The 26,579-nt window shown below is 48.6% G+C and overlaps 1 protein-coding gene and 1 pseudogene across 1 annotated transcript in view; both read right to left on the bottom strand.

Moving 5' to 3' along the window:
- The window catches only part of LRRC75A (leucine rich repeat containing 75A), an 84,549-nt gene that overhangs the window by 14,895 nt on the left and 43,075 nt on the right, over positions 1-26,579 (bottom strand). The window lies entirely within an intron of this gene.
- LOC111738872 lies at positions 2,034-2,159 on the bottom strand (annotated as a pseudogene).

The raw sequence follows: 26,579 nt of genomic DNA, 5'->3' as shown, positions 1-26,579 counted from the left end.
AGGACAAACAAACAGAGACTCATGGACATGAACTATAGGCTAGTGGTTACCAGAGGACTATAGACTAGTGGTTTCTAGTGGGGTGGGGGAGGAGGAGAGAGGTAGATGGGGTAAAGGGGGTCAAATATATGGTAGCTGAAGGAAACTAGACTTTGGGTGGTAAACACACAATAGAATATACAGATATAAATGATAATGTACACCTGAAAATTATATAATTGTATTAACCAATGTTACCCCAATAAACTTAATTAAAAATTAAAAACAAAACAAAATAAAACAAATGGGTCCTCCTAACTGGAGGGAAGGGAGCCTGGTGCATGGGACACTGAGTGGGTCAGGAGCAGTGGCAGAAACCACTGGGACAGAGGCCTGAGGAAGAACAAGGGTTTGTGACGTTCCACACACTGAGAGCCCAGGCTGAGAGCCTCTGCAGAGACCCCTGCCGACCAGGAAGGGACTCAAGGGCTTGACCAAGAGCAGTGACCAGGGTGGATTAGGAACCAAGCACCCTGCTCCAAGTGTTCTAGATTGTATAAGACCCCAAGATTCTTGCACAACTCCAAACACGACTAAGCTTGAATTTCCCACCAGCTTGGCTGGTGGGAGCTTGAAATGGAGTAAATTGCTTTAGAGAAATAAACATGGTTTTCTACTCTAGAGTGTTGGACTTAAAACTACATGAGAAAGAGCATGCGTATACCTTCTGACTTTTCTTGAACCCTCCCCTCACTTTCTGTTGTCCTTGGGTGAGAGCAGAGATTTCTGCTTCTAGCTTGGTACCTTGCATAAGCCAGGCAATGATGACATTTGCACCCCAGGGACTACCCCCACCCCACCTTGAGGATCAAGGAGGCCACTGAGTGTGGGCAGGGAAAGCAGGCACCACCTATATTTGCTGCCCTCGCTCTAAGATCCCTAGGTCACCAAGCCACACATGGAGTTGCCCCAGCACAGCCCAGAGAAGGAGGCTCCCAGCCCAGGCTGCCAGAGTTCAGTATCCTGGGGACAGGAAGTGTGTGGGTGATGGGTGAGTCCCAGTAAGGGTTTGCTGCGATTTCAGTGGGATAGCCTTAACTTTTCTAAATGCCTTCCCCATGTGATTCTTACACATCCCTGCAAGGCAAGTAGGCTGGGCATCATTAGTCCCAATTTACAGATGAAGAAACTAAGAACCAGAGTGGATGACTTCTTTAACTTTTAGAATTGCTGGAATAGAATGTAAAACTGATGACTACAATTAACACTACTGTATGGTATACTCGAAAGTTGCTAAGAGAGTAGATCCTTATTTTAAAAAGAGGCTAAAATGGAGTCACTTTTGCTAAGCCGCGTCATCACCAAACAAAAACTTAATAACTAACCTAATTGCAGTTCCAGCCTCTTCCAGGAATGGAATTTTAAACCATTCAGTCTGGAATGTTCTGGTCAGCACTAGTGAGGTGATCTGCTTGATAAGACCCCTGACTTCCTCTAAGGAAAGGACAATTTACCTGAAATAATCCACTCTTTTAACTTCTTAGTTCCTCATTTACTGCCTATGAAAAACTTTCATTTTGTACAACTCATTGAAACACCTTTCTATTTACTAGATGGGATGCTGCCTGATTCATGAATTGCTTAATAAAGATCTTCAAATTTACTTGGGTGAATTTTGTTCTTTAACATCCTAAAAGTTCTCACCACAAGCAGGAAAAAAAACCTCACTTTTTCTTTTTTTCTAAGTACATGAGATGACTGGATGTTAACTAAATTCATTGTGGTAACCATTTTACATCATATGTAAGTCATCATGCTATAGTTTTAAACTTTGCAGGCTGTATCTCAGTTATAGCTCAAAAACCTGAAAAAAAAAATCACATGTAATAAAGATGTTAAAAAATTTTTCAGAAATGATGAGGGTGGGTCTACGCCCCCACTCTGGGGCCTGCTTTAGTATTACCCTGACTTATCTGGAGTTGGGCAGGACGCGGGCAGGGATGCTGTCCTGTGGTTTGGTGGTGGACATTTCTTTTCTTTTCTTTTTTTTTAAATGCCTACAGCATTTCCTAGGTGGTATTCCTAGGTGGTCTCCCATGCAAGTACTAACCAAGCCTGACCCTGCTTAGCTTCCAAGATCTGATGAGATCAGGCACGTGCAGGGTGGCATGGCCATAGACTGGACATTTCTAAGAGCAAAGGACAGGTTCTTGTCAGATGGATCTGGAAGGGCAGAGGTGCCATGCCCTCTGCCCCTGTTGGAGCCTTGCTAAGCCATGTTCTAGCTAGCTCCTATCTGTGACAGGGGTACTTTGCTCCCTGCTCTTCATTACAAAGGAATGGGTTTCTAGCTTAATTGAGGACACCAAGGGGCCAGTCTTGGGGTCTCTGTTTTCCATTCAGCAGGAAGGAATCTCAGAGGCCAGTTGCCATGTCCTGAACCAGGTTCTCGGGCTGCTGAAATAATTTACTGGGGACCCAGATCTGTGGGCTCAAGGTTTGGCATGGATGTTCTGAAGTACCAACTGCCATGTTCAAAGAGCTGAGGGTCTCTGTAGAACCAAGTGCAACACTTGTTCAATCCCTTAGCCAGGCTGCATCCCGGGCAAGCTACCTAATGACACTGAGCCTCAGTTTTCTTATCTGTAAAATGGGGACAGTAACCCAGGATCACAGGTAGGTGTGGGAAAGAAAACCAAGTAACACATGTAAAACCTCCCACAAGGAAGAAAATCACTAACAAAGCTCCCCTCAACCTTCCCCTTCCCTCTATTCCCTCCCTTCCTGAAGGCCCCTCCGCCCCTCATGTAGTACTTCTTAATCTCTTTTTGGACCACAAATCCATTTGAAAATGTCACAACAACCATGACCTATCTCTCTAGAAAAACCCGGGAGTCAGGGCAGGACTGGGAGCTTGTTGCACACAAACCACCAGGCCTCAAGGTAAGCAGGGCGAGTTGGGGCCCTGGGGACACTCGTGACCTCGGGGCACAAATTATTACCCAGTAAGGTGCAAAAACATGACCCCACTCTTCCTGGGGCAGGAGGAGACTAGGAACTAAGAAGAGGGAAAGTCCAAGGGCTCGTGAGGTCTCAGAAGGCCCATATGTCAAAGGGCTGAGGCTGGGAGGTGGGGTGGAGGGCAGAGACTGGGGTAGAAATGGAAGGGTGGTTACTCCCATGGTCAGAGGCTGGATTTGTGGCCACAGGAGGAAGACAGAAGATGGATGTATTTCTCCTTTACTGTCTGTCGTGCAGGTTGGGCTGCCCTACTGTGGGTTGTCGACTTGACGCCAGCCCCCTCCTTCCTCCACTTGGCCTGTGTACCCCTCTCCTTGGAGTGTACTCCTGCCGGAGACACACGCCTGGCAGTCTTCTCTTACAGTTGTCCCTGTTCCCTGTCCTTGAATGTTCCTGGGAGAAAAGACTGAATTCTAGGCTCTACCTAACCTCCAAGTCACATTAGTCTATGGGCAAGATTTCTCCTCTCTTGGGATCTGTTCCCCATCTGTGAAGTGGGCAGATGAACCACACTAGTAGTTACCAAACTGTGTGCCAACATTTTGGGGCTAATGGTGACAAGAAGGAGGCCAGAAGATTCAGCAAGGCTGCAGGCAGGCCCAGCTCTCAGCAAAGTGGCTTTCCTGGCTGCCCCTCAGTTAAAAAAATAAAATAAAATAATAATTCTGTAGCCAAACAAAAGTTTGAAAACCCTCAGTTGAATGACTTCTTGGGTTTATTGTGTTCCTACCCGCCCTGACCCATCTTCCCATTTGCCCCTCCTTTCCAGGCCAGTAGAGGCCACCCCTTCCTGGAACAATCAAGAAAATCCTAGCTGCTAACCCAGAAAGCTAGGGCAGTTCTGTAAGATGCGAAATATCCTATGCCAGAGCCCCGACTCCTCATGTTCTCGCGTCACTAGGGGCAGCCAGCATGCTGATAGTGGCTCTCTCTCTTCAGGCTGCTGTTGTCCGGGTTCATTTAGTCATTGCTCTGGTGGGGGCAGGGAGTGGGAAGGCAGGAAGGCGGTAGGGAAGAGGGTCTCCCCAGGAAGGCAGATGTGGCTCTGCTTGCTGTGCTCTGGATAACTCTGAGTCATGGCCACCACCCTCCCTGTGAAGTCCAGCTGGGGTGGGGCTCCCAAAGGTCCTAGGGCTCCGGGTTACAAGAAGCTGCGACAGGGAAAATGAGATGGGACCTGACAAAGGTTATTACGCATTTTATTGTTTTATTTCTTTACTTTGACCCCACCTAAGCTCACAAAATGTTTGTGTTGCTTTAGGACACCTCGGGTCACTTCTGGCCTCACTGTCGTCCTCTCCACGCACCCCTCCCCCATGCCCTGCCAAGCCAATTTACCGAGGATGACTGTGTCACGACTTTGCATGGACAGCCCCAGTGACACTACCCAACAGGAGCCTCCAGTGCTCCACTCTACTCTGCCCGAGTGGTGCCATGCACGGGGGTGGGCAGGAGAAGAATCAAGTCCACAGGTGGCTCCCCCACACTGCCTTGCACACAGCTTTGGCCTTGGAGGGGCTGGTGTGCCTTGCAAATACCAGGCAGCAAAGAAAATCCTAGCTTCCTCATTATGCCTCTAAATGGTACCATCTCTAAAAAGTGTGCATGTGGACGGTTCCGCACCAGAAAACTTGGGAACATCAGCAAGTGTGCCTGAGTCATTGCTTGACTTGGAGAGTGTCACTGGCCTGGGACCAAGCAGGCCAACGGCCAGCACATGTCATCTCACAGAAATGGGGTCCCCATGTGTCTTGAGCTCGAAGAACCAGATATGGGGACTCGTTCTAAGGAAAAGAGAAATGCTGGGGTGACGGATATGGCATTTCAAAAAAATAAGTAGAGATTAACATAGGAAGGTTAGAACAGCATTTCTCAAAGTGTGAAGGGGGCCTTTGAGACCCTTTCAGGGGCTCTGCAAAGTCCTATTTCCAATGACGTATCAACATGATGCTACATCTTCTTTGTAGACTTCAATCAAAACAACATAGTTCAAGAGACGGAATGCAGAAGCAACAGGTATGACAACCCAGCTGTCTTCTGTTAAGACATTCTGTTTAACAGAATCTCTTCTGTTAAAGAGATTCACAAAACCATGAAAAAATGCCACTCCTTTCACTATTTTTTTTCTTTTGGAAAATATAGTTATTTTTATAAAAATTTCTTTCAGACATGAGCTAATTATTGATTTTAAATAAATGAATAAATCTTTAAAATATTTTTATTTTGATTTCTAATACGGTAAATAGCATTCATTAGATGAAACCCACATACAGAAAACCTCTTTCAAGTCCTCGATAATTTTAGAGCATAAAGTTTCCTGAAAAATTCAAAATAGAACTACCATACAATCCAGCCATACTACTTCTGAGTACATGTCCAAAGGAAATAGAAACAAGCTACTGAAGAGATATCTGTACTCCCATGTTCACTGCAACATTAATCATAATAGCCAAGATATGGAACCAATCTAAGTGTCTATCAATGGATGAATAGAAAAAGATGTGGTGTATGTATAGATAACAGAACACTATTCAGCCATGAGAAAGAAGGATATCCTGCTATTCGCCACAACATGGATGGACCTAGAAGACATTATGCTCAGAGAGATAACTCAGACACAGAAAGACAAATACTGTATATCTCTTATATGTGGAATCTAAAAAGAATGAAAATAAAAAAAAAATAGTGGAATAGTGATTAGCAGAGGCTGGGGGAATGGGAAAAGTGTTGTTTACAGTCACACACTTGCAACAAGAAGATAAGTCCTAGAGACCTAATACACAGTACAATGATCACAGGCAACAAAACTGTATTCTAAACATTAAACTTGCTAAGTGACTAGCTCTTAATTGTTCCTATCACTAGAAGAAATGAAAGGGGTATTAGATAATGCTACGATGGCAACCGCATTGCAATATAAATGTATCAAATCAATTCATGGTATACTTACACTTATACAATGTTAGATCTCAATTATATTTAAAATTAAAAAAAAAAAGGATAAAAAAGAAGTATAAACAGGGTTCCTGATACCAAAAAAAGTTAGAAGACTAGGGTACTCTGGGAGAAAGGGGCTAACCCGAGGGTAGGAGAACTCCTAATCAACACACAGGTAGCTTTCTCCTTTCTACCATCACCCAGACCCCTCCGTGAGGTTCCTCATCCATGCAGGGGTAACTCCGGGGGCTGGTGCTGAGAGGTATGGGAGGGGGAAGCTCAGCCCATGCCCACAGCCGGTGCCTGCGAGAAGGAGTGATGTTCAATCCAAGGGCCTGCTCTGGACTAGTGAGCTGGCACCACAGGGACCCAGGACCCAGGGCAGCGCCTGCGTGGACAGCCCAGCATCTAGACAGCAGCTGGGGTGGAGGGTCACCAGTTTATTTTGACATTTGCCTGCCTTCTAGCTCTTCCCTTCTTGCCCTTTGTTGGTATAAGTGGAGATTTTAGGTCCAGGTTACCGCTCTTATTGCTTTTTTTTTTTTTTTAATGTAAAACGACTCTATCAATAATACGATTTGGCACTTTGCATTTGACTTTGGACACAGATTTGCAAGCTGTTGGGACTGAGCTGGCACACCAGCTGCCACGCCTCAGTCCTTCCCCGTGACAGGTCACATACCTGTACTTTGTGTTCTTGCACGGCCAGAGAACATTATCCAGAACAATTTCTCCCTTTGGAACAAATCCATGGGTGCTTTCTTTTCTCGGCTCTAGTCTACTTGAAAAATCCTTTATGTTGAGTTGCTCCTGAAGACAACCTGGCTAGACAGAAACCATTTTCAAAACGCCATAGTCCTTCATTTCTTGGCTATCCTGGGTATTGAGCAGTGAGGCTTTTTTTGTGCTTTTAGCTGCTTTTTCTGCCCAGATGTCCAAAGGATTATTTTTGCCACTAACCTCTATTTGTCTCTCCTGGACAGTTCCAGCATACTGTCCCCTTCCCAGGAGCATCAGTTCATTTATTTAAAATATACAACGTAGCCTGAAAAGCAGTTGATATCTTTATAATATCTCAATGTCAGCAAAGGAGCATCCCTTCATGACACTCCCCTAAAACTCCTGAAATCCCTTCTCTGTATCATCTGTCCGTCAATTTCTCATCTCCACGCTGCAAACCCTCTCTCAGCACCCAGCCCTTCCCTTCCTAATACAAATCAACTTATCTTCTTTGGCTGATCCAGTCTGTAGATCAACCCCCATCCCCACTAGAATATGGAGCAATTGGAACACTCGTGCATTGCTGGTGGGAATGTAAAATGATGCAGTCACTGTGGAAAACAGTATGGTGATTCCTCAGAAAATTAAACAATATGACCCAGTACTTGCACTTCTGGGTATATATCCCAAAGAATTGAAAGCAGGGACTTGAAGAGCTATTTCTACACCCTTGTTCATAGAAGCATTACTTGCAATGGCCAAAAGGTGGGAAAAAGCCAAGTTGTTATCCATTGACTTCTATGGATGTATGAATAAACAAAATGTGGTACTATGTGCATACAATGGAGTATTATTCAGTCTTAAAAAGGAATGAAGTCTGACATATGCTATACCATGTAGAACACTGAGGACATTATGCTTAGTTAAATAAGTTGTTCACAAAAGGATGATTCCAATTATATGAGGTATCTAGACTCGATAAATTCATAGAGACAGAAATGGTAGTTGCCAGGGGCTGGTAGGAAGAGAGGCTGGGGAACTGTTGTTTAACAGGTATAGAATTTCAGTTTTGCAAGATAAAAAGAGTTCTGGAGATTGGTTGTATAACAATGTGAATGTACTTAACAATACTGAACTATAAAAATGCTTCTTAAGATGGTAAATTTTATTTGTATTGTGCAACAATTAAAAACAAAAAGGTCCCAAGGCCCAGTCAGGCAAATACTAGACCCATTCTTGAGAAAGAAGGGAGCAGAAGAAGGGGACATGTGCATCTGGCCATTTCTTTTTATCTGCCTGTCACACTTGGTTATTAAAAACGTTTGCCACGTGTGTCCAGCTCTGGATGCTTTCTCTGAATTTATGTTTAGTGTTGGGGTCTTTCCTTCTACAACCATGGACCTTTTTACATCCTGTCTCTTCATTAGGAAAACCAGTGTTGGCTCTTAATGTCTTCTGATCTTTTTTCATGTTCTTTCCATAATACACTGTTGTAGAGGGCCTCGGGTCTGCCTTTCCCTCACTGTCACTGATGTCATGTTCTGCAGCATCAACTCTACTTCCACTGGCTCCAGGAAGGACTGTGAGTGGACTACCATTTCATATCTTTGCAATTCTTATTTTGCTCATGAAATCTCCTTTTTTATCTCACCCTGTTGTTTTTTTCCCATCTCAGCTTGGCCTCTTTTTGTGGCATTCTGTTCTTTCCCACAAAGTTCATTTCTTTCGGATCCTGTATAGATCATTTTCAGGGGTTGGGGTTCAGCTTCCATATTATTTATCCTACACCCAGGGATTTTTCCCCACTTGCTCGCCCTTGAAGGAGGTGCAGTCTAGTGAGACCCACATCTGTCATCTGTCTAGTGTGATGATGTGATTTATAATAAATATATTTTTGGTCTTTTCCCTGTTTGTGGCATAGAGGTCCTAAAACTCCTGGAATTTCCTGAGTGATGAGGGTGAGGAAGGTGTCTTTTGTTATGTTAAGAAGGTGACTTTTGGTCAGCCAGTCACCTAAGGACAGGGGCTGGTTGCCAAGGGAACCAATCACGTGATGGGAGTCCATGGAAATCCACTATAGTGTCCGCATCCCAGGACTTTTCCCGTGTCCCCAGCCAAGCCCATCGGCCGTGCTGATTTCTGGTAGCCACACCTCTCAGATGACCCTCTCTTCCATCTGCCTCATGGTGGCTGCTTCTGAGAGCTGCTTTCTCTGAGAGCAGAAAGAAGGGGGAGAGGTGCAGTGACGGGAAGATGGAAGCAGCATTCTTTTGACCCGCGAACCATCACTAACATGGAAGAGAGGCAGTTGCCTGACTCCTCAGCTGGTGAAGTCCTCAGACGGAGGGAGAGAGGGCTTCCTTCTGACCTTAGGGAGGTCTCAAATTCCTGAGGGGAAGCTGGGACCAGTCTATCTGTCTTAGAGTGAGAGGAGGTTCCTTCCAGACTGTCCACCTGTCTTTGTTTTCAGCATTTTTTATCTTTTTTTGGTGTGTCTTCTAAGGTACTTTAAGGGGAAGCTGGGGGAAGCCACATAGGAGACTGCCGGGCAAATGCTATTTTAAACCACAACCACCCCCTTCCCTTTTAAACTCAAGGTTTTAAACCCATTCCCAAAAGGAATGCCCCAAGGGAAATTAGCTTGTATCTGTCTCTCTCCAGGCATGACTCCACAATTTCTGCAACACAGTGAGGAAAGGAGGGAGGCAGAAAGCTCTGAATATTAACGGGGAAAGGGGGACAGCTTCAATATCGAAACCACTGGAGCCCAAATGTACAAAGTTGCTTATTACATTGTAATCAAACACAGTCTACTAGAAGGAAATTAATTAGTCCAGAGGGCAAGCAGGAAGTGGAAAAGGCTTCTTTTTCTCTTCATGGCTCTAGAACGTCCAGGCATATCCCCCTGAGGGAGGGACAGTGTGGAAGACTGGCCTCGGCTGGATGATTCAATTCCATGTCCCCTCCCCCATAACATTCAGGCTTGCCTGGGGTAGGGGGAGATTCCCAGCGGAGGGAAGGAAACTGCCAGGTGCTGTTAGGAAAATGCAGCCCCAGGAAGCTACCAGGGAGAGAAGCCAGACATCTTAGAGTGGAAGGGCCTGGTGCAGACGTTAGGCAGCAGCTTACTGAATTAAAGCAGCTGGCCTCTTAGGAAGGCCGGCAGAGTCTTAAAAGTGCCATGGGAACAGAGGGGACGCAGGGGGTAGATGTACAAACTGAATGCCAGAAGCACATGTGGGATGCAGTGGGCTGAATGGTGGCTCCCCAAAAGACATGTCCACATCATAGTCCCCAGAACTTGTGAATGTTATCTCATTTGAGGAAAGGGTCTTTGCAGATGTGTTTAAGTTAAAGATCTCAAGGTGAGGTCATCCTGGATTTTCCAGGTGGGCCTGAAATCCAATAATAGTTGTCCTTATAAGAGACACACAGAGAAGACAGACATGGAGAAGGAGGCAATGTAGAGACAGAGGCAGAGATTGGAGAGATGCAGCTGCCACAACCACCAGGAGCTGAAGAGGCAAAGAACGCAATCTCTCCAGTCTCTGGAGGGAGTGGGCCCTGCTGGCACGATTTCAGGCTTCTGGCTTCCAGAACTGTGAGATATTAAATTTCTGTTGCTCTAGACTACCAGGTAGGTGGTCGTTTGTTATGGCAGCCCTCGGAAACTAATACACTAAATCGAAATAGAAGTGGCATTTTCTCCAGGGGATGCACTAGGGAGAAAAGGTCATGGCAAGTGGGCTGGCACCCCTCCCCGACTCCAGCGGTGCTGACCTCAGCCCCGAGCACAGCTGTGCACCACCAAGGACCATTACTGTCAGAAATCTACTTGCTGTTTAGTCAGCGCCGGGTCCTCTGGATGCATGTATCCCTGACACCCTCTCCTTGGCTCTCTGCTCCCAGAGGTGGGACTGGGCTGTACAGAAATGCTTCCTGTAGGACCACCTGTCCTAAGATGGTTCCCAGCTTAATATGAGAAAGCCATTTAAAACAAGTGGTGAAGGGAATTCTGACACATGCGACAACCAGGATGTACCCTGTGGACATTATATTAAAGGCAATAAGCCAGACACAGAAGAACTAAGACTGTATGATTCCACTTCTATGAGGTACTAGACTCGTCAAATTTATAGACAGAAAGAATAGTGGTTGCCAGGGGCGTGGGGAGGGGAATGGGCAGTTACGTTGAATGGGTACAGAGTTTCAGTGGGAAAATGAAGAGTCTTGGAGATGGATGGTGGTGATGGTTGCACAATAATGTGAATGTACTTAATGCCACTGAACTGCACACCTAAAAGTGGTTAAAATGGCAAATTTTATGTTATATATACCTTACCACAATTTAAAAAAACAAGTGGTGAGCTCATAGTCAATGGAAATATGTAAGCAGCGGAGAGATACTCAGTACTGCTGTTGCAGAGGATTTCTGTATGGAGAAGGAAGGTAACCACTAAGGAATCTTCCTCTGGCTCCCAGTGATTTGTCACTAGCATAGCCTTGGATGCAAGAGCCCAGAGCCAAGGGTGTAAGGGCACTCGCCATGCAAGGGGATGTCGCTAAACATCTGCAAGAGGAGGGGCCCTGGAGATGGAAAAAATAGAGAAAGAACTCTGAAAGAATCAAGCAATAAACAGACTCTAATCCATTAATGAAGCTGCCTGAATGGAGGGTGGGGGAGTGTTGGGGGTCGGGGGGAACTAAGGACTGGAGAAGAGAAAACGAGTAACTTGTACCAGAGGATGTGGGCTGACATCACCTACTGGAGGTGGCACTTGGAGCGTGAAGAAGGCCCAAGTGCTCATATCGCTGGGCACATTGGCTCTGAAGGGTAAAACTGCTTCCTTGGTGACAAAGTGTCCTTAACCCAGAAAGGGTTGAATTAAACTGAGAGATACTAAAGTAAATCAAGCTCAGACAAATTTAGGAATGTATAAATCTGGTATTTCACACATTTGTAACACTTAAGAGAATTAGGTATATTAGAGGACCTACTGATTAGCCTTGCAATTCCAATTTAAAACGAGTAATTGAGTAATTGACTTTAGGCTTATGATTTTAAGCAGAATGTTGAAAGAGGATGTGGCGGAGTTTGTGACTGGAAATGTTTAAGAGAACTTGATATTCACCTTATTTATATGTTTCATTTGCTACATTTTAAAAACTGTTTAGGAACTTGGAATTTTAGAATGGTTATTTATAAACTTAAGAGAACAGGATCCATTAAATTTGTAAAAATCACTAAGATATTTAAAGAAATTTAGTTAAAGAAGTTATAAGCCCTCCATCCTTAAGCGATCGTTTAAATCTACTGGATTCATAAACAGAATGGCATTGTTATTAAACTTAAAATCTTAGGGCAACACTAGTTTTCAAAATTCCACTTCATACCAACTATGCTTAAATTAAAAAAAAATTCCACTTCAATATATCGAACAGTAATTGAGAAAGCAGTCATACATAGTCTGTGCATATGTGTGGTGCATGTGTGTGCAGTGTGTGCATACAAACACGCCTCCCAAGAACACTAAAAGCCTCCCAGGGACACACTTATGTAGATGAGATCCAGGAGGGACAACCCTTATTTCCTAAGTGGGGATGCAGGCTGTGGAAGAGGGAGGGCTACTGACATTAAGAGCCAGAGGCCACTGCTCAGGAAAACACCAGACAGCAAACTCACAGAAGTCAAAAGAGCAACCACCACACTGCCCTGAAACACCTGATAGTATCAGAGCCCTGCCTGGCGATGCGGCCTCCTCATGCTCCTGCTGGTGTACAGGCTGGTCCACAGGCTGGTCGCAGCCTTGGATCCTCCCTTTTAAGGGTAGGCTGGTTCAGCACCCACTACTCTCACAGGCCTATGGAGCTGGTGGCATCCAAGGGGATGCCCGCTGCACGTGGCTAACACCAGAAGTGTCACTCTGAGGAGGTCAGAGTTATGAAACGACTGATGGAGGTCACTGGCCACCCACTGCCCCTGCCTGACTTATCCACCTGGCTGAAGGGTAAGGGGCAAGGAATGGGGTTCCCATTTGCTCTCCACCCCAGGGATGACTTGTGACTCTCCTGCTCCTTCGAGGTCACCTGGCCCCTGCAGGGTTTTGAAGCCAGGTGTCCTAGCAGGCTGGCTCTTCTCAATTGTGACCCGTGCTTCTGCAGGTCTACCCTCCCTACAGGATATGGCAGCTTTGCTAGGCAAGGGACTTCACGGCTGTGTGTTTGTGTTTTAACTTTGAAGTCTTTAAAAATGGCACCCTCTGGAAACAGATGCTCAGTTGTTACCAAGTGTAATTTAATTAAAATCCAAGAAACAGCAGCGGCAACAAATAAATACCAAAAGGTTGTTTTTCGCTTTAAAAAAATATAAAGTCTTCTGGGAGGCACAGCAGCCTGAGGAGGGTTTGGCCTGCTCTCCAGTGATCACAGCTCCACCCGCACTCTACTCAGAGGGGTGGGGAGAAGGCCCCCCCCAGGGCCCAGTCTGGGGTTAGATTCTAGGTCACTGTGTGGTCTTCGGCAAGTCGCCCCTGCACCCTGTGGCAACCCCCTCTACGAATGAGGATTACACCAGCTCATTCTTCCTGAAGACTGAGCAGAAAGCAGGACAGCAGAAGAGCACCTTGGACCACAGAGGTCTGGAACACAAGAAATTCAACAAATACCCATTTCCTTTCTCCGCTCAGATGTTTTTTAGGTACTGTACTTTATGACTCTGAAAGGGAGGTGGCATTTGCAGTATTTCTGCAACTTATTTTCCAAGCCCTTCCCCTTGCCAGAGCATCTTGTGGGACTGGGATTCTGAAGAAAGCCCCTGAAGTCCAATGGCTCCTACATTCTACTTATTCTCAGCACTTATGATCCATCTCAGTGTCACTCTGAGGAGGGAGGGGGTGAAGGTAGAGGTATGAACTCTCTGCTTGGGAAATAATCGGAATCGGTTGTTTACACCTTCCAGTGAATGCACTTAAGCCCATTTGTCCCTCTCTGTGGTAAATTTTGTCCACTTTTAGATGAAAGATTTAGTTCATTGTCAAAAGAACTGTATGTAATGACAACAAGGCAGAGGAATGACTTAGAGGCTCCTCCAGCTCCCTAATAACCTGCTTTGCAAGTAGGACAGACTTCCCAGGAACAGCCCATTTCTTGGAGTGAGAAGCTGAGGACTTGAGGGCAGTCTTATACAGTGAGCATGGAGAAGAGGGCCCCAGAATCCCCAGGAGTTTCTAACTCTCAGCTCCCAGGCCTTGGGGACCAGTGTATTAGTTAGGGTTCTCCAGAGAAATAGAATAGGGTGTGTGGCAGAGAGAGAAGGAAGGAAGGAGGGAGAGAAGAAGAGGAAGGGGAGAGGGAGGGGGAGGGAGGGAGAGATGAGGAGGGGGGGAGGGAGGGAGAGATGGGGAGGGGGGAGGGAGGGAAGGGGAGAGAGAGAGAGAGAGAGAGATTGAGATTGATTGATTGATTGAGATGGATTGATTTAAGGAACTGGCTTGTGATTGTGGGATTTGGCAAGTCTGAAGTCTGTATGGCAGCCCGGCAGGGTGGAGGCCCATAGAAGGGCTCATGTTGTAGTCTTGGATCTGGAGGCAGAGCTCCTAGTCTTTTTTCTCAAGGGCTTCAACTGATAGGATGAGGCCCACCCATATTATGTTAATCTGATCTAAAACATACCTTTGCAATGATATCTAGACTTGTGTTTGAACAAAAACTGGGTACCGTGGCCTAACCAAGCTGATATATAAAATTAATCATCAAAACAAATGAAGGGTCTTTACCACTTTAAATCTCTATGTCAGAGGCAAGGCCCGGGCAAAACCTCCAAGAATCCGGGTGAGCAGAGATGAGTCACACTGGAGAAGGAATCTAGCTCACTCCCAACTCCAGGCAGGAAGTGATGCAGAGGGAGGAGGAGATCCCTCAGGATCCCTGGCTGTGGGTGAGGTCCTGCCTGAGCCTCCACACTTGGAAGATTTCCCCAAGAACTTTCAAGTCAGAATCAACCAGTATGATGGCCTGTCATTAAGGAGTTGTGTGTCATTCTCTGGGCAGTGGGAAGGCCAGGAGCTGGCCCAGGAAAAGAGTCACAGCAGGATGTCCCAGCCAGGTGGCATCTTTCCCAACTTAAGGCCCTGTCCTTTAGGGCCTCATTCTTCTATAGATGGAAGAACAGGGGCCACAACCAGCAACAGCAGCAAGAAGTAAACAGTGACACTAAAGGCTGCAAAGGAGGGGGTGAAAGCTGTGTTCTTGGGGAATGGAGGGGCCTTTATTAGTTTCCTGGGAGGTTGCTGAGTTTGTCCACAGATTTCAGGGATCCTGGGAGGGAGGGGGATGAAGGTAGAGGTACGTGAGATGAACCAAGCAAAGCCATAGGCTTGGTGAAGGTCAGAGCTTTCGACCTGGGTCCCAGGCCTCTCTTTCCACTCCAGTATCCCTAGATTCTGCCCTTAGGATCTCCCTTGGTGGACCTGTTCCCTTAAGAGCATGCCCAGGTGGACCCCACCAGGAGCACTTTGCTCCACATCTGCTCTCACGTGTCCTTATTCCTTTGGGCTTCCAGCCTCTTGCCAGTTTTCTAAAACAGTTTCCCTAATTCTATCCCAGTATTTCCTCTCTTTTACAGATCTGCCTCCCCTACCTCCCCCGTGACCCCCATTCCCCTCGGAGTGTCCTCCTCTGGGTCCTCGCTCATAGACCAGCCTCCCTTTGAGATGTATCACACTGAAAACATTTCTGTTATTCTCACCCTGCTTGACTGGATCGATTCTCGACCAGCAGGCAATTTCTGGAGAGATGGCAATTCTTGGAACAAGTTAATTTGGCACCTTTCATGTTTGAATTTCTATGTCCAAAGTGTCTGAGTTTCCATATCCAAGAACTATCCCCCTCCACACTTTTGATGGTCTCCGGGCCAGCAGCTTTCTGACTATCCCATCGTCAAGGATCTCACCTATAAGTGTTTTTACCTCAAAACTCCACAACTCTAGAAGGAAGTGGAAGACACTTCTGTAGTTGAGAATCACAGAAAGTTCAGAAGACTGGTATATCTTAGGAAAAGCTAGCTTGAATGAATCTAGTCTGGAGATGTGGAGGCTAGTATAGTGGGTGGGAAGCATCCAGCCCTATTTCCTCCAGAACTAGTAGAGGCTGGAATGTAAACAGTCTGGGAAGCTGGAGGGGAATTCTAGGATCCCTGGGACATTGGGGACCAGAGCCCGTGGGAGCCTGGAAAGGAAAGACACCATGATGCCCAGCTTATCTCCTGGTGCTCCCAACTGAGCCTGACTCCAGACCCACACAGGACATACTCAATTCTGTCTGATGCCCTCTGAGAGGCAGGAGTGTTGAGCCAGAGCCTTCTAGAAGAAGACACTCAATTGTTTTGGCTTCTCTATTCGGGAGGAAGAGAGCAAGCATCTGACTCAGAGGCAGAAGTCTTATTGTGGCTGTTATTTCACTGTTCCCTGCCTTAGGTTTTCTGGGAAGGCTATGCCTAAGGAGCTAAGTGGGAGAAGGGGTGAGCCTCCTGACTGGCCTCAGCTGTTAAAGACTCTGAACTGTGCACTTTCACCAAGGCTGCCAAGCACCGTTGTGCAGGGTGTGCACTAAACAAAGTCATCTGGTTAGGGCTGAACTCACCAAGCCTTGACTTTGGCTCTGCCAAACAGAGAGACATCTTCTATTTCTCACAAAGGCACTGACTGTATGGGCTAGGAGCTGCCCTACGTCTCACCGAGGTGATGGGGCATTCTTCGGTCACCCAGACTCACTGAACGGCCTCCACATCTCTGAAGTCTCTGGTTTTCCTAGGCTGTCAGGAGCAGAGGTGTGGTCAAGCTCTAATGTGGGGGCAGTGAACTCATGAAGCATGCCCATTTCTAGGACCACCTTCTCTTCAGATCATGGTCCTACTTTCTGCTTCCTCCAACATTAGTTCATCATAGTCTGAGCCATCACTGTCTCAACATCTTGCTTTTCAAATACTGTTGAAAAAGCGCCATTTAGAGAACATGCTCAGGAGAATGCTGCTGCCCGCTCCCCTCCTCTCCTAAGGTCCACCCCACCTACCTCCTGTTCACATGCTTCATGCAACAGTGCAGAGGCATCCAAAGTTCCCTGCCAGTGTGAAGTCCCAGAGCCTGTCCTTCATGCTGCCCCTAAGAATGAAACTGAGCTACTTGCACCAACCCAAGGAAGCTCAGAAACAATGGAACAATGAGTTATTCACTGAGACACACTTCCAGTGTTTCTCCAGGGATCCTTGGGTGAGATGCGGACTTTGGAGGCAAGGCCCTGGTGTCAGTCCTGTGTGACCCTGTGCAGGCCCCAACTCCTCTCTGGGCCATGTGCACCTCTATAGACCATCTCAGCTCTGAATGCAGGTCTTCTCACCAAAAGCAACCAGAGGAGCCCCTTTCCCTCCAATTCTACTAGGGAGGAAGAAGGAGCAGATCCAGACCCTGCGAACCCCTAAGAACATTAGCTCTGCTGGTCCTCTGGTGGCTGGGACCTAGGACCACTGCCAGGAGTAAGCCATTGAGACCACAGTTTTGCAAGATGGTCAGGTAGCCCATTAAAGGGCCATATGGCTGGACTAGCATCTAGTACAGATGGGCCTAGAGCCCCTCCCACGCTTCCTCCTCTGCAGCCCTTGCTCTCCCCTGCTAGCTCCCGTACCTAGTTAGGAAGTGACACCCCACAGGAAGGCCATAGGGAGCCTTAAGTAAGAGATTATAAGTCAGTTTCAACCAACAACTCACAGTCACACTGAGTTTACTGTAGGCCTTTTATCCAGAACAGGGGTCCCCAACTCCCTGCTGAGCTGGCTGCACAGCAGGAGGTGAGTGGTGGGTGGGTGAGTGAGTGAAGTTTCATCTGTATTTGCAGCTGTTCTCCAAGGCTAGCGTCACTGCCTCAGCTCCACCTCAGATCATCAGGCATTAGATTCTCATAGAAGCACTGGTCCCTGGTGCTAAAAAGGTTGGGGACCACTGCTCTAGCACAGAGCTTGAAACTTCAACACCTGGGTCCTGGCAGGAACAACAAAGGAGGACACCCCCAGAAATGGCTGCCCTAGCAGGTGTGTGAGGGTGGGTGGGGCCAGAGTCAGGCACTGTTAGTGGGTGTCACCACCGTCAAGACAGGCTGGACTGGGCAGCCTGGCATTTGGCAGAGGTAGGGACGAATGCTTACCCCTGTCCTGCATCTGAGCTTTGGGAACAGGCCTGAAAATCAAGAAGACGGGTTTTGTTTCCAGTTGGGAGTCCTCTGGGACCATAGGAGCCTGACACTCAGTTGACCACAGAGACCTTCCTCCCCAGTAGCACCTGCAGCTCCTGTCTCCTCAATCCCCACCATGGCTCCCTGGCCTGGGTCTCAGATGAGGCAGAGGTGGGTGTTGAGGGGCCAGGCCATGGGAGAGGGGGATGAGGTGGAGGTGTGGCTGCCAGGTGTGCTGGGATCTGGGGGTAAGCCTTTGCTCTCTTGACCCCTGTCAGTACCACAGGAGAGAACCCCACCCTACTCCTGCTGCTCTTTGTGGGGCCTGAGCCCACAAAGCAGTGACAGTATTTACAGAACTGAGAGTGGTAGGGGCTGGCAGGTCCCAGGCTGCCACCTTCCCACGTCACCAGTCCTGGCTCCCTGTAGACAGATGGTGTGCTTGAGTGGCTTCTGGTCTCCTCTTGGAGTTCTACCCTTGCCTGGTAGCCCTCAGAGGGAGAAGGGTGTCCTGCAAGTCTGCTTGGGCAGGCTGTAGCTGTGGGTGGTGGCTCCAACGGGGAAGGCAGCTGTGTGGTGGGGGTGGGGTGCCTGCTGGGGGCACAGAGGGAGCCAAGGCTTCCTGCGAAGGCACTGGTGTGCTCTGGGGGAACCCTGGGCTGAGGGCACAGGAAGGAGAAGGACAAGCCTGAGCATTGGGGCTGCTGAGAGGGACCATGCAGGGCAGGTGAGGCAAAGCCCCAACTAGGGGTGGAGTGGGGGTGATTCCCTGCAGCTCCCAGCCCCAGAACCTGTATCCATTTAAGAGCCCTGCGGAAGAGGAGGGGTTTGTACAGCAGCCAGTATGTGCTGTGTGCCCTGGACCTGTGAATGCTCCCCATTCTGCCATTCCCTACTGCCACTCTTCTGGCTTTCTACCCAGTCTGGCCATGGCCAGAGTCAATGGCAGAGCCAAAATCTGACTGGCTATGGCTGGCTCAACACTCACTCACTGCCCATCTATAGGACCAGTTGCCCCTCTGATCCATTCTACAAGGAGAGCCATGGAAGGCCCTACTTTCCCCACTTCTTTCTGGTATCATCCATCCCATAGGCACCCAGGAGTGTCTGCCAAGTGAAAGAACTGAGTACATATGTAGCCAGGTACCCCCAAGTCTCTGAGGGTAGGAGAGGCACAAAGCTAGGGTGAGACGAACACTGAGTGACCCCTTAGATAAGGGAACCTGGGGGAGAGAGGAGAGAGAAGCATATCTGAGAGGGGCCTAGGCAGCCCCCACAGGAGGAGGTGGGGGGAAATGAGTGAGGCAGGCAGCAGGCCCCAGCAGGCCTGCTCAACACTGGATACAGGCCTGTTCTCCCTGATACCCTAGGTGAAGGGCCCACAGCTCACAGGACAATGAAGGCCTCTGTCAACACTGGCCTTTGCTCTCATGCTGCAGCTTGGAGTGCCATGAAAGCCTACAAAGTTCCCAGCTCTGGCCTCTGCACCCCGTGTTGCGTGACTACTCTCCTCTGTCAGATGAGGGCCAGGTTGCTAGGACTGCTGTCGGCAGGACAAGCTGGCCTCTGCAATGGCTAGTGTGTGGGGTGTGTGTGGGTCAGTCACAGGGCCTCCAAGGTCTGCTTTCCTTCAGAAACCCCTCCTGATGTGTCCTGGCTCTTACACTGGCTGGGGACAAGGAAGTGACCTCATGGCATGAATGTGAATCCAGCTCAGGGCCTGGAAGAAATAACCAACCACATGAGGGAATGAATGTGTCTTTCTGAAACCTGAGGAGGCTAGCAGAAAATGAACAGTGGTCAGGAGCTCAGTGATCATCTCAACCACCTACTCCCTCATTTTGCAGATGAGGCCAGAGAAGGGAAGGGGCTAAGCCAGTTTGGGTCTGAGATGGGACCAGAACTCCCAGTTCTCAGGGAAGGCAACTGTGGCCAAAGAACCCTTACTCTGGGCCACAGTAAGCGCAGCCACTAGCACTGGCCTCCTGGATCCTCGCAGTCCCTCCATGTGGCAAGGACGATTATGACTACTGCTTTTCCTGTTTGGTTGCCTGCTGCCTCCCCAGTTCCTAGAACAGTTCCTAGAAGAATAGGCACTTGATGTGAATATATTAATTAAATTCCTATAGTCTTATTTTTCCTCATCTGTATTTTCTCATTTTCTTATAATTGTACACGACTTTTGTATTTTTAAAACTTGACACTTTAAGCAATATCCTGCCCACCTCACAAGACTAAGGAACAAAATAAATACAAGAAAATGCTTCATGGACTAGAAAGCAGTATGCTGACGGTAAGAGTTTCCCACCCAAGGCGCTGAGCCAAAAACCAAATAACCAAGATGAGCGGGGGCCCCTTTCTCTACCACCACCTACTCCTGCCAGTTTTCATGGGCCCACTGCCCTGTCTTCCTGCCTTGGCTGCTCGGGCGGTAGGGGATGGGTGCACGGGGAAGCTAACCAAGATCAGGCACACCAACAGGAGATGAAAAGTCGCTTCTCACTCAGGGGAAGGGAGAGAAACAGAGAAACATGCAGATACAAAGAGAAGCTGCAAGAAGCAGGAGGGAGAGAGCCAGGAAGATAGGCATGGACTTGGAGGACAAAAAGAGGTGGGGGAGGGGCACAAAGCAAGGCCACCTCTGCAGGCAAACACACTCTGACACTCCCCACTCTCAGCCGGACTCCTGCATCTATCCTGGTTAAGATAAAGTTAGAAACATCAAAATGCCACATCCCTTTGAGCAGCAGCCATTGGCAGAACTCCATATGGCTGCAGCAACCAGGAGTTTGAGCTAATAAAAGTTAAAAAAAAAAAAAAAAAGCTGGGAAGTGCTCCCAGAGAGCCACGTGGCACTGCTCTGGGTCCGTGGGTAGGATGGGTGGGGAGGACAGCAGGCACTGTAATGGGGGTGGGGTGGGGGCTGTCCCTGTTCAGAGTGACAAGGTCACTCTTCTCATTAGAACAGCCAACTCTTTACTGACAGTGAGCCTGAGATATAGCAATTCGGTCTGCTGTTTTAGATAACTGGGCCCCTCTCCTACCCCTCCAGTTTCTTCTAATGAGAGGATATGATACTGCAAACAGGGACCAGAGGATGAGCATAGAGGGCACGTGCGTGTCATTTTTCTCATAGGTCACCCACAGTGCTGCTTTTGGAGGGAAAGGGTGGCAGGCTGATGATGGCTGGCCCAGATCCTCACTTTGAAGGTGGGGGGAGATCTCAGATGTTGACCCCATTCCTTGGGCATCCTGAAGAGGAAACCAGAGAAAGACTCTAATCACCTGGGTAACCCTTCTGCAAGGTGGCTCTGCGTGCAGGAGGTGTGTGGGGTGCAGAGCGGAGTGGCCAGAACCCTGAGAATGCAGAGGAGTGACTGTACTCACTCTGCAGGTTACTGGCAGGATAACCTGGCCTAGTGCTGGGAGTGGAACACTAGAGAAGTCTGAGCCAGACCCCACCGCTCCTGGGAGCTCAGGGGCAGGAGTTCCTGAGGAGGAGTTTAAAATCCATTTGATAAGAAAACCCACTGTGCCCAGGATAGGATCGACAGCCTATGCCCCAGAAAAGTGTGCAGGGGAATGAAATAACATTAGAGAAAGGGGTGTGCACCAATGCACACCAAGGAGGGTGCCCAGGGCTGGGGTGTCCATAGATAGACCCCAGGGCACTTTAGGAGCTCTGAAGAGAGAGGGAGCAAAGCAAATTCTGGTCATCTCTGAAGAGGTGGGCATTTGTTCCAGAAAGAAGGCCCCCATTCACCAGATCTGAAGTCAGGGGAGCTGGCCCAGAATCAGGCCCTGTGGTCATGCCTGTCCACACAGAAGCTGCCACGTCTCTGGCCTTGGGAACCAGTGAAGCAGGTCCTGGCACTGGATTCCTCCTGCATCTTTATCACTGGAAATGCCTGTGCCTAGCCCAGTCAGAGAACAGTGGATTTTAAAAAGTAAGGTTTCTCTTTGTGGATGGAATGAACATGATTCAGCACAAGCAGTAGATCAGGAATGCGGAGGCCAGGCTCTCCCAGCAGGCTGTGCTCCCCTCCTGCCATCTCGGTAAAGGCCCTAGACCACACCTACTGGGTGGCATCCCTGAGGTGCCCACAGAAGCTGGGCACTGTGCCACTCCTCTCTCCAAGAACACGCCTGGCAGGCTGCCAGGAACAGCCAAGCCCCGAGGACCTTGCTCACAGGAATCCAACAACACAGAAGGCAAATATGCCAGATCTCGCGACCATACTAACACACCTGGTGACTACACCCCCAGACGCACAACTGTGGCTGGGGAGCCAAATGCTTTCTGAGGACTCACCATGACAGTGGTGGCAGACACATGTCTTCATAGCTCACGGCTTTACTAAAGAACGTCATAGGATTGCAGGTGTTTAATACTATGACAGGGACAGTTGTGGTAGTGGGGCCTCCGCCCTCAGGAAGCATTTGACTTAGTCTGACAAACAAAATGGACATCAGGGAAATACTGTGTATGGATGATTAAATGCTACCCAGTGTGGTGGGACCTGAAAGGCAACTCGGTCTCGGAGCCATGAGCTGACATGCCTAAGAAGGTGGCTTTGGAAAGGTGAGGAGCATTCAGTGGAAACAAGGAAATGAATTCCTGGTGAAGGAAGACTAAGGTCAAGGCCAAGGGCGGGGGCCTCCCTACTTGGTGTCTAGTGGTATTTCAACCTATTTGCCTAAAGAGATTTTCAGAGGTGGACTGTTAGAGGATAAAGGTGACCTTCAAAGGCTATTCCCCTCATCTTTCTGTCTGTTTCCAGGTAGGAAAGACTTGCCCAGTCTCCAGATCCCCAAGGAGCCTCCAAATGCTTGTCCATTATCTAGCCCCCCTTGGGAAGCAAGTCACCCTAGGACTCAGAGAGTTCTTGTTTTACATTAGTTGATGTGACTCATGCTCCCAGTGTAGAGTGAAGCCAGCCCTGCCACCCTGGCCACAGTGGACTCAACCAGGAGTCCATCCCCAAGCCATACCATTGGATGGGGTGGGCAGGCTAACACTGGACAGCTAGCTCTGTCCAATAGGGCCATGCCATGCTAAGTGGCTGTAAATAATCAGACCCTCTTTATAGGAAAGCAGGGAGGCTAGTGAACATGAGGAAGTGGGCCACTTTACCTTATTGTATCCCAAGGAAACTGACCCTTTATTCTGGTGCTCCGTGAAGCTAGCTGACATCCCAGTCTGGAAATTTTGGGACTTGGAGAAACTGTTGGGCTGATGATATGACACCCCAATTTCCACATAGTCTGGCACTTACCCTCTATCCATGACTAAAGGTTTTTCTCCCAGGGCTCCTTAAAGATGACAAGCCTGATTCCAAGACTCAGAAAGGGACATCCGAGGGAATGGTAAGGCCTGCAGGAACTGGGTCTGGGGAAGGGGAGAGGAGTAGCCTCTTCTGTCCACAGCTGGCTTATTTTGTCCCTATGAGCACCCACTCCAGACAGCTTCTGAATTTGCAGTGAGCTTTTGATCCAGAATGAGCCCTGGCCGGGTAGACAGAATCCAAAAACACCTTAGGCCTGGCGTGAGAAAGGATAACAAGATCTTGCCTGTAGCCTGGCCAGACTCAAAGAAAGGCAGATTCTCCTGTTTTTTATCATCCTCACCATGAGAACATGTCTTGATTTGCAGAGCCAATGCAATTTCACACACTTTGTAGCATTTGCTTTGCTCAGTACTCCAGATACACTTTGGGAAAGGAGGAAACAAACTCAGAGAGGTTATCTGCTGGGTCCAAGGTTAAAGCAGACTGAGGACTGGAAGGCAAGCCTCTGAGCTGACCCTTGACCCAGGCTCTTCTCACGATTACCTTACTCCTAAAGGGATGGGGATCGCATTCTGCTCCTTCAAGGCAGCTTCCTGGCACCCTGCCTGCACTCTGACCACAGCTCAGGATTGTTAACATTATGCAAGGCCTGCTGATACCCCTCTAGCACTTGACGAGCAGAGAGGCTGGACAGTCTCCAATCAGGGGCCCTGCACCTCCATCTTAGATGTGGAACGAGGGGCATTCAGAAGCAGCACAAGCAGCCACCATGAATTGCCATGCATGGTCCCTCAGTCTCTGTTTCTGTAGCAAGTCACACAGCAGGGGGAGGTGTAGTACCAGACTGGAGCATATTCTGAACTTGGGGCTATCCCTCTGAAATACACAACAGAGTATGTATGTTGGTGTATTTGTCTGGCAAGAGTATCTTGAGGCCATCTTTCATGGCCTCAAAAAGCCCAAGAAGTTAAGGTTAAGACCACAGAGACTGAAGATCTCGAGTTTTCTCCAATTCTGGGGCTCTGGGCATACACAAATCCTGTAGCCAAACACACGTTATCAAATATAGGAGAAAGTGCCATGCAAATACGGGAGGCTGTTATTGTCCTGGTTACTATTACTCCCTACCTGTTCCTCAACATCCACCCTGGAGGTTGAAGACAGCATTGCAGCGGGACTGAACACCTGAGCTCTGTATGTGCCCCTGGCTTTGCCTACTGTGTTCCTGAAGAGGTTTCCCCTGGTCCAACCTTCAATGAGGCCCTGGATGTTTCCATGTTTCTCAGTGACTGTTCATTCCCTTTGTGAACATCACCATCTCCACATTAGAGGAAAGTAGAAAGGAAAAAACGATTTGGGAGAAAAGGCCACTTCAGTGCATAGCGCAGACTCAACTCAACATTCCTCTAAATAGCCTCGGGGTCCTAGAAAATCATCTGTTTCTCATGGAAAAGTAGATACCTGGTACTCCCCTCCCGCACTGCCTAGGGCCCTGATCTGCACATTTTAAGCAGCAGAGTAGCTCTCTAGGCCCCTTAGGCAGGCCCATCACTGGCCCTGGAGAGGCCCACAGACCTCACCCACAGCCACAGGTCAAGGGAACCAACATACCAGAATGTGTTGTCAAGTTATTCTGCTTTCATAGAAAAAGGGGAAGTCTGATTAACCCCATCCTGTTCCCATTAGCCTCTCACTGCTTAGTAGCCTGCTACTAAGGACACCAATAAGATGAACATTTGTCAGGAAATGCTCCTTGTCTCAGGGACCCTGTGGGGCCACAGAAACTTATCTGTTCTCCAAAAGCCAAGAAGAAGGTCAGCTTCGGGATGTGAAATCACACTCAGCCAGAAAGGGACTGGAGGAGCCCAAGGTGTCTGCCTCCTGCAACTGGTCCTCGAGAATGCGGACTTCACTTTGTTCTTTTCCCCTCCAAGAAGGGCTTGTCTTGACCCCCACCAATCAGCCCCATCCACTTGTCTCCCCAGAAGCACCCACCCCAGTGCTGGGGTAACAGTACATGATCAGTAGAATCTTCTTTACTGTCTGGTGTGCAAATGGGATATGATGGTCTGGAAAATCCATTATTCTTTTTAAAAGCAAGAGTCCCCACAGAGGTCATACACTGGTTTCCCAATTTTGAAAGACAAAGAAACACGCACTGCTAGTTATGTGGTGGGTAATGTCGTCTGTTTGCTGATTCGATTCAGAGAAGGTACCTGGGAATCCAGAGGTATTTCAGGTCTCATTCTGGATGTTATTTGGATAAGCAAGGCAAGAGCTGATATCCCACCCCAGATCTATCCAGGTCTCTGCTTCCCTTTCTCCCTGTGCAGTACACACCTTTAGAACACACACTCCAGGGAACCAGCACGCCAGATACAATGGCCGAGGGGTGGAAGAGGGAGGGTGGTAGTGTCACAGAATGAGGAAGGATATGCATCCAAGTAGGTTTTGGAGGCTCCTCCTGGGAAGGCACCCCTATAGCCTCTTTGATCAGTAATGAGAAAACTTCAGAAAGGCCACCTGAGATCCCCTTCCCCATCCGCATGGACTCCACCACTAATGGGGTCAATCGGTCAAGAATATGGGCCCTGGACTCATCTCCCAAAGTCAAGTGAAGACAACCTATTTGGTGATGCATAAGGTGCACCCTTCTGCCTCTCTCCCACACAACAAAATCCATGGACCAAGCCATCCTTCCCTCAAAAGAAAGTACGGAGGGAAAACAAGCCAAAGAGAGATGGGTGACAGTGTTGGCTTTAGGGCAGTCCCAAAGTAGAAAGGACCCGCCAGGTCTGCAGTCAGTAGCTAACCAGTGGGACAGGGGCCGGCAGAGAGCAGGGTGCTGGCAGCCTCCTGAAGTTCCTGCAGCCAGGTAGTCACACAAGAAACCAATCCAGCTCCCCTGTTCCCTCTCTCCACTGTTCAGCAGGGGCTTGTGGCTGAGCACCAGTCAAAGTTATTCAAAGGAGATAAAACACTGTCTCCCACCTGAAGCGCAATCTAGGATGCCTCCAGGTGGGCAAATGAGCTAGGGATTGGCAACTCACCAGCCCCAGGGCTGTGCCCTTGGATTCTCCCGCAGAAGCTGACAGCTGCGCATTCCTTGAGGACCCTTGGCAGGAGGTGACTGCCAATGGAGAGAGGGAGGAAAATGCCATGGCCCAGACCAGTTATCCTCCCCGCATCTCCTCCTATCAATCATCCCTGGGACCAGCCTCCTCTGACTGCCGACGAGAGAAGCGGGAACATTATTCCAACAGGTACCCCGGAGCCGGGCCTCACCCGGCCATCCCTCCGTCGCCCTGCCCTGAGGCCTCAAATTCCGCGGGAGCATCAAGGCACCTGCTGCCAAACCTGGGTCCATCCCCGCTAGAGGGGACCCTGGGCGGTGCCCCTCGCGCTCCCGGGCCT

Source organism: Pteropus vampyrus, unplaced genomic scaffold (assembly GCF_000151845.1).
Source record: "Pteropus vampyrus isolate Shadow unplaced genomic scaffold, Pvam_2.0 Scaffold44, whole genome shotgun sequence".
In the NCBI taxonomy this organism is placed as follows: domain Eukaryota; kingdom Metazoa; phylum Chordata; class Mammalia; order Chiroptera; family Pteropodidae; genus Pteropus; species Pteropus vampyrus.
The sequence above is the reverse complement of the archived record's forward strand: the minus strand, read 5'-3'. Positions and strand labels throughout refer to the sequence as shown.